Genomic DNA, 8,445 nt, shown 5'->3' with positions numbered 1-8,445 from the left:
TCACAAGAAATTAGCCACCGTATTATTGCACGCCTTAAAAATAACAATATACAGAATTTCGCAGCACGAACAAAGATTGCGGTAAGATGAAACGGCGTAAAATTAGGCGAGAGCACAATAAATAATCCGCTTTGTAAGCACGACCTTACTGGACTAATGTCTTACCAGTCAGCAAACACGACCTTGGTTTAGGGGGTTGAACTTCGCTAGAGGTGTGACAATGTATAAAAATATCTCCAGAACGTGCTTTCCCTTATGGTCATTGCCGAGGACAAATTCCTAAGGTACCGTACGAGGGGAGGCAAAAGTAGTTAGTCGGCACTCATGATGATTTTTTTATTTTTATTTATTTGATTGATAAATAGGGTTCCAGAGAGCAAGAGCTCTGTCAAGAGGAACAATACATAGATAATCACAACAATGGCGGATTAACGCATAAGATCTAAAAGTGAAAGAGTAAGGTCTAAAAGTGAAAGAGTAATAATATTAGTGTAATGGAAACATACGGTACATAAAACTAGGGTAGGCGTAACCACATTGGAAACTGAAGCAATATTTCCATTAGTAGCCTATTGTATGGCATTATTAGAATATTTTTCTTAAATATAAAAACCAACGTCAGCAACATTAAATTGTTTATAGAAATTTCCGGTTATAACAGATGTTTAGATGACTGTCTGTATAATCTGGTATGATATTAAACAATTGAACATCAACCTTATTAGAATTCCAGGGGGGGGCAAGTGCCCCCCTTTGCCCCATGAGCAGCAGCCATATCTTCTGCATTCCACCATCCAAGCAGACCTTTGTACAAATATTTCCGTGTCATCCTCCACCTATAACTATTTGGATGCAAAGCTATTAATGTGAAACTTCTACTTTATCATCAGTCTCCAACCTTCGTGAATTGAGTTTAACTTAACAATACAAACATTATTATAATAATATCGCATTACAAAAATATTATAAACGTCCCAATACACTACATTGTCATCATTTATTACTCCTACTAAACTGTAGTATTAACGCACCATTAAACCATATCCCCAAAAATGTATCCCGATTTAGAGATCCAGGGAGATCTCGACAGTCAGGGAGATCTCGACACTGTCGAGATCTCCCCGAGTTTCATTGGCAGGCAAGAGGTCGCAACATTTACCAAGCTGAAGGTTTGGCGATTTGGAAATGACTTGACGGCTTCTCCGAAACTTGCTTAGTGCGCCTAACCTAAAACATTATCTTAAAAGTGTCGCATATCTACCTACTTCGTTACACAACCTACTCATCATATTATAGCAAGTTACTTTTAAATCATGTATCACTTACTTACTCACCTTCAATTATTCATACGCCCTGTATTTATAGTGATAATCTTCAGCTAACAGGATGACCATGAGCACAAAACCATACGGCTCCAGTAAATGTAGTTGCAAGTTTGACCTGTGCAGTACTGTGCCATATCATATATGCCCCAAATATTAATTATATAATATGGTGTAACATTGTGCATCTAACACAAGCAGGAGTCATGATGCAACCTAGAAGTTGCGTAATGCAGTATTCCGTCATCGCGTGACATCAGTAATAGTTCCTTATCTAAGTATAGCAACAGTGAATATCTCGGGTACTCCGTATGAGTCAATCGGGGATGCACGAGAGTGTTTGAGAGCGGCCGATTATAAAGGACCAATCACAGCCCTGGAAGCGATATGGCAGAATGAAGGGATTTACAAAAACAAATTAAGTCAGTCTTACCAACTTCTAAATTTACAGTGCTGCACTACTCTTTATTTTATTAGGCAATTTGTTATAAAGCTATACTCCACGGTTTTAATATGAAATAGAAGCCAGTTAAACATTAAAAGAACTACCTGTAGACAGTTGCAATACTTAATTTGAATTAATAAAGTAATTAACATATTTTTATTGAATCAGCGCTTTGCAGAGTAGTGGGTGAGCAGTAACGTCATCGCGCTAGTGGAATCCCCTAAGATATGACTAATACCGGGAGCTTGGTGTATATAGCAGCCTCTGGAAATGGAAAGTCACTCTGCTTTGAAGTGTGAACCGTGCGGGTCGGTGTTTTTGATATTAAGCCAGTGGTATAGGAAAGTAACTTTGTTTTGTGACCAGTTTTGAACATATAAGTAGTCAATTTGTGAAGCTGAAACGTTTCCTTTATGAAAATATGCATTACATGAATGCAAGTGACAGATTGTAGTTACAAGTGTGCATAGTACATTAACAGAGCAATTACCTTTGCTATATAAATAATATCACGTATCACGTATGTCAAAGTGCGGTGGTGACACGGGATAATAACAATAAAAACGATAGTTACTGTCGATATTTCCGTACCCGTGTATGCGTAATTTGCATACGGTTTGTGCAAATACCGTGTTCGGTACGCGTTCGGTTTCGCGAAGAACTTGTACGAACCGTCGTCATCGTATCGGTACAATTAAATGGTGTGTGCGAAGCACTATTACTACATGATGAAGAGAGAAGAAAAGACTTGCAGAGTATTTGATAACGCCATGCAGTTTGGTGCAATAATGGCGTAATTTGCTGGACGCTGTGGCCTGGAATCATGGAGAAACTGAGACGCTACCAGTTAAGTTCATTTTAATTATAGGCATGCTTAGATAGAAGGAATTAGGCTAATTCGATCCCAGTGTAATGTAAATGTAAATGTCAGTCTTGTTGTGACTGAGCTATGTTGTATTTTTATAGATTAGTGTCATGTTTCAGGGAAATGCATGTTTGGAACCCTGATTTTTATATATTACTTTATTACCTTTTCATAAGATGGGAAAGAGGGAAATGATTAGGTGTAGATGAGGATATATATGTCTAAAGGTAACTGTGTATTCCATTTTGGTACAAGATGTAGACTCTTTTAGTATGAAGGCTACACAGCCTAAAGTTTGGTCTGGGAATAAAATTTAGCAAGGTATTTTTTTTCCTGCATGTAGCATGTTTATAGGAGTACATGGCAGTGATGACCAACGTAAAAGTGCACCGTCGAACTAATATCTTCTAGATCCGCAGATAGAACTAGCTAATTGGTATTGAGTTATGTATTTACGAGAAAAAGGCAAGATTAGCCTGAAACTGAGATTACAATGTGTGTTACACAGGACGGAAGTGTCTGGAAATGGATATCGGGAAAGATACAATGGTGTTAGCTGCATGAAAAGAGAGAGGTTTGATTTGCCTCAAGTGTTCATTATGATTGTAAGAATCGAACTCACGGACCCCAATGTGTTAGGCCAGATGTGCTGAGTATCATATCTGCAAGCCGTGTTATATTGGAATATGTAGTTAAGGCCATAGGAATGTGTATTGGTGCCTTAGTTTGAGTTCGAGGCCTTGTGTTAATTAAATGAACAGAGAAGTGAATGGCAGCGTAATTTATGTTCCCAAATATATTAGAATCTCTCAGGCAAGAATTACCAAACCAATTAGTTAATGTTTCATAGCTGGAGCATTAGAAGTGTTCCGTGATTTATATTACAGCGTGCTAAGTGAAAGCTCAACAGACGGATAGCTGAGCCTGGAGTTCGGTGTTCTTTTTATATGAAGGAGTCTAGTATCTTATTGTTTATATTTCAGATATTGAATACACAGATGATATTATTTTTTTTATTGCATGTCTTTACAGGTTTCTCCGAGAGTGTATTTTGTATTAATTTGTGTTACTTGGATTGTTGTTGATTATGTCATGGCCAGCGTTGAAAAAGATTTGTTCTTAAATATGAGTCCGAAACTCATTCTATTGGGATGCAGGCTTCTAAGCCATCCAATTTATGACAGAGCTGTCTGTTAAGTAAATTCAGTGTAGATGTAAGCTAAGGTCCCTGAAATAATGATTTGTTGATAAGTGATGTATATATAGTTTTATTATGGATCGGATTTAGCATAATTTTATTCTGTCGCGGTATGTCCTGTAATTATAATTTGAATGATATCCATCAGGATGCGTTAAAATGAATTTAACTGCGTAAGTCGAAGCGAAGTGTGAATTTTCTTCCCCAGGTCGTTGCGTTTATTTTGTAAATGTTCTCATTTTGAAACGGGACATTGCCCGTCCTTTGTAAATTGGTGTAATTTATGTTAATTATGTGCCCGGCACATATGAATTTTTTGGCATTTATTTGAGCCATATTTTAATTATTTTCATTTTTTTGTTTATCTCGAATTTCAATAATGATTATTAGTCAATAAATCCATCTTACCCCTTTATTTTGTATTTTATTTCGGAAATATGATACTGTTTCCCGTTCATGTAGGCCTACCCATGGTATTTATTTTATCCTGAGATTTTTAATTTATTTTAGCCCGATCAATTTTTTAAGAACCGAACACGCAGCTCTCCGATTGGCGCCGGTAGACAGACGGGAACGGTACAGTACTGTGGTTACCAGGGGCGCTAAGCTTAAAAGTGTCGAGTTCTCCCTCATGTCAGGATCTCCCTAAGTTACCTTATTAGTATAGAGTATAGATGACAGAGCGTTCCTAAAAACTTACATGCTGCTAAGAGAAAGATGTCTACGTACAAACAGACCCCATCATGACATAGGCCTACGCCTTAGACATTATCTGGGAACACCTATCGAAGATAACCTAGCTGCATCAGAAAGAGTGATGACCATGTACAGTATCTTAAAAAAAGTCTCTGCCTGGAAAAGCACGCTCCTTCGAGACTAACCTAAGAGCTCACAAGACAACCGTTCTACTGTATATAGAAGAAATGCGAATAATAATTCCATTGCCTTGTACGACACAATACCAAAGTTTTACATCAAGAACTGCAGGATTTAAAAAGAGCAAATTATGGATAGATTTTTACCAAACAGACGAAATGATGACGTCAGAATGGATGAATTGTGATTACGAACTGCGGCATACCGCAACGCGCTTCTGATTAAATCTTGATAAAACCATTGAAAAGGGCAAGCAAACCAACATGACTACGACAAGCATGTCAAGACGAGTCATCTGACATATTTATAACGAATGCTGCGGAGCAGCATGGGTCCTCTAGTTGTAATTAACGTACACTTCACTTCACTCGAACCCACGCGCAAAGAATGCGCTGGCTTAGTAATCGCACGTCTTGACTACTTCAGCCACCTCGCCGCATGGATTCGAGCTCTGGTTCGGCAGGAACCAACATCTCTGATGAGGAAATTTTGTAACTATGAGTTGTTTACTTTTTTGGTACATATGTAAATACCAATGGCAATGATTAAATCTCATGTGTAAATATAATGTACATAACACAGAAAATTATAATGCTTTTAAAAATGTAGCTGCCCACCATTTTAAACCTGCCGTTGGAAGTTCAAAGCTCTTCAATCAATCAACCAATGATCTGCATTCAGGGCTGTCGCCCAGGTGGCAGATTCCCTATCAATTGTTTACATAGCTTTCTCTTAAATATTTTCAAAGAACTAGGAAATTTATCGAACATTTCCCTTGGTAATATTTATTCCAGTCCCTTACTTCTCGTTCTAGAAATGAATATTTGACTCAATCTCTCCTCTTGAATTCCAACTTTATCTTCATATTATGATCTTTCCTACTGTTAAAAGCTCCATTAAAGCTTATTCTTCTACTTATGTAATTCCACGCCAACTCTCCACTGACAGCTCGAAACATACCACGTAGTCGAACATCTCGTCTCCTTACTCCCGAATCTTCCCAGCCCAAAGTTTGCTACATTTTAGCAACACTACTCCTTTGTCGGAAAATTGAAATGGCGTATGGCGTTTAGTGCCGGGAGTGTCCGAGGACAAGTTCGGCTCGCCAGAAACAGGTCTTTTGATTTGACTCCCGTTGGCGACCTGCACGTCGTGATGAGGATGAAATGATGATGAAGACGGCACATACAGTCAGTCCCCGTGCCAGAGCAATTAACCAATTATGGATAAAATTCCCGACCCTGCCGGGAATCGAACCCGGGACCTCTGTGGCGCTAACCATTTAGCCATGGAGTCGGAAACCTTTGTCGGAAATCACCCAGAACAATTCGTGCTGCTTTCCTTTGCATTTTTTCCAGTTTTCGTATCAAGTAGTCCTGGTGAGGGTTCCATACGCTGGAGCCATACTCTAAAACTGGTCTTGCCAGAGGCTTATACGCCCTCTCATTTACATCATTACTACAATTCCTAAATACTCTCATAGCCATATGAAGAAATTTGTAAACTTTCTTAACAACCTCGTCAATATGATCACCCAATGAAGATCATGCCTTATATTAGCACCTAATAATAATAATAATAATAATAATAATAATAATAATAATAATAATAATAATAGTTATTTGTTTTTACGTCCCACTAACTACTTTTACGGGTTTTGGGACGCCGAGGTGCCGGAATTTAGTCCCACAGGAATTCTTTTACGTGTCAGTAAATCTACCGATACGAGGCTAACATATTTAAGCACCTTCAAATACCACCTGACTGAGCCAGAATCGAACCTGCCAAGTTGGGGTCAGAAGGCCAGCGCCTCAACCGTCTGAGCGACTCAGCCTGGCATATCAACACCTAGATAATTAAAGTGTTCCCCATGAGGTGCCATCACCTCTTCAACACAATAATTAAAACTGAGAGAACTTCTCCTCTTCGTGAAACAACTTGACTTTTCATCCCATTTACATTCATACCATTGTCTGCTGTCCGTCTCACTACATTGTTTAAGTCCTGCAGTCGCTCACAATCCTGCAACCCATTTATTATCTTGGAGTAAATTACTACGGAAGTAGCGTTTACTAAAGAAGTCCATACTACAGAAGTAAATTACTACGGAAGTTATTTACTCCGGAAGTAACGTCGGAGAGTTGAAGTACAATTTACTCTTTTAGTTACTACTACAGAAGTAGCGTTCGTTACTCGCGGAGTAGTCCTGTGTTCGTGTATCTTCTTTAAAGAAATCTAAATAGATAAGGTTATGCGCGATAGGAAACGGGGAAAAAACGTAAGCGAAAAAGATAAATGCTTGTTAATAGAGATAATGACGATCTATGCAAAGGATATAAGGTGTAAGAAACACAACATAACAATGCTGGATAAGAAAAGAAATTCATGGAAAGTCGTGACGAAAGAATTCAATGCTTCGAGTGACGGAAAAAGCAGTGAAAAGCAAGTTAAGATTCTGTAGAAGGACTTAAAAGCGAAGACGCAAGCAAAGCAGAAAGTCATGGACACGCGGAAAAAATTAAAACTGATGGCGGTTTCTTCATACAGATGGCCTACATCCACAGCGAAATTTTCCCATTTTCACACCAGGCAAATGCTGGGTCTGTAGGCCCTACCTTAAGGCCACGGCCGCTTCCCAATCCCTAGGCCTTTCCTGCCCTATCGTTGCCATAAGACCTATCTGTGCCGGTGCGATGTTCTAACAATGACATTTACAATAAGATACAAAAGTTGAAAACTAGAAAAGCGGCTGGAATTGATCAGATTTCTGGGGATATACTAAAGACAATGGGTTGGGATATAGTACCATATCTGAAGTACTTATTTGATTATTGTTTGGTCGGAGGAGCTATACCAGATGAATGGAGAGTTGCTATAGTAGCCCCAGTGTATAAAGGAAAGGGTGATAGACATAAAGCTGAAAATTACAGGCCAGTAAGTTTGACATGCATTGTATGTAAGCTTTGGGAAGGCATTCTTTCTGATTATATTAGACATGTTTGTGAAATTAATAACTGGTTCGATAGAAGGCAATTCGGTTTTAGGAAGGGTTATTCCACTGAAGCTCAACTTGTAGGATTCCAGCAAGATATAGCAGATATCTTGGATTCTGGAGGTCAAATGGACTGTATCGCAATTGACCTGTCTAAAGCATTTGATAGGGTGGATCATGGGAGACTACTGGCAAAAATGAGTGCAATTGGACTAGACAAAAGAGTGACTGAATGGGTTGCTATATTTCTAGAAAATAGATCTCAGAGAATTAGAGTAGGCAAAGCTTTATCTGACCCTGTAATAATTAAGAGGGGAATTCCTCAAGGCAGTATTATTGGACCTTTATGTTTTCTTATATATATAATATAAATGATATGAGTAAAGGAGTGGAATCGGAGGTAAGGCTTTTTGCGGATGATGTTATTCTGTATAGAGTGATTAATAAGTTACAAGATTGTGAGCAACTGCAACGTGACCTCGAAAATGTTGTGAGATGGACAGCAGGCAATGGTATGTTGATAAACGGGGTTAAAAGTCAGGTTGTGAGTTTCACAAATAGGAAAAGTCCTCTCAGTTTTAATTACTGCGTTGATGGGGTGAAAGTTCCTTTTGGGGATCATTGTAAGTATCTAGGTGTTAATATAAGGAAAGATCTTCATTGGGGTAATCACATAAATGAGATTGTAAATAAAGGGTACCGATCTCTGCACATGGTTATGAGGGTGTTTAGGGGTTGTAGTAAGGA

This window comes from Anabrus simplex, chromosome 5, assembly GCF_040414725.1.
Source record: "Anabrus simplex isolate iqAnaSimp1 chromosome 5, ASM4041472v1, whole genome shotgun sequence".
NCBI lineage: Eukaryota > Metazoa > Arthropoda > Insecta > Orthoptera > Tettigoniidae > Anabrus > Anabrus simplex.
The sequence above is the reverse complement of the archived record's forward strand: the minus strand, read 5'-3'. Positions refer to the sequence as shown.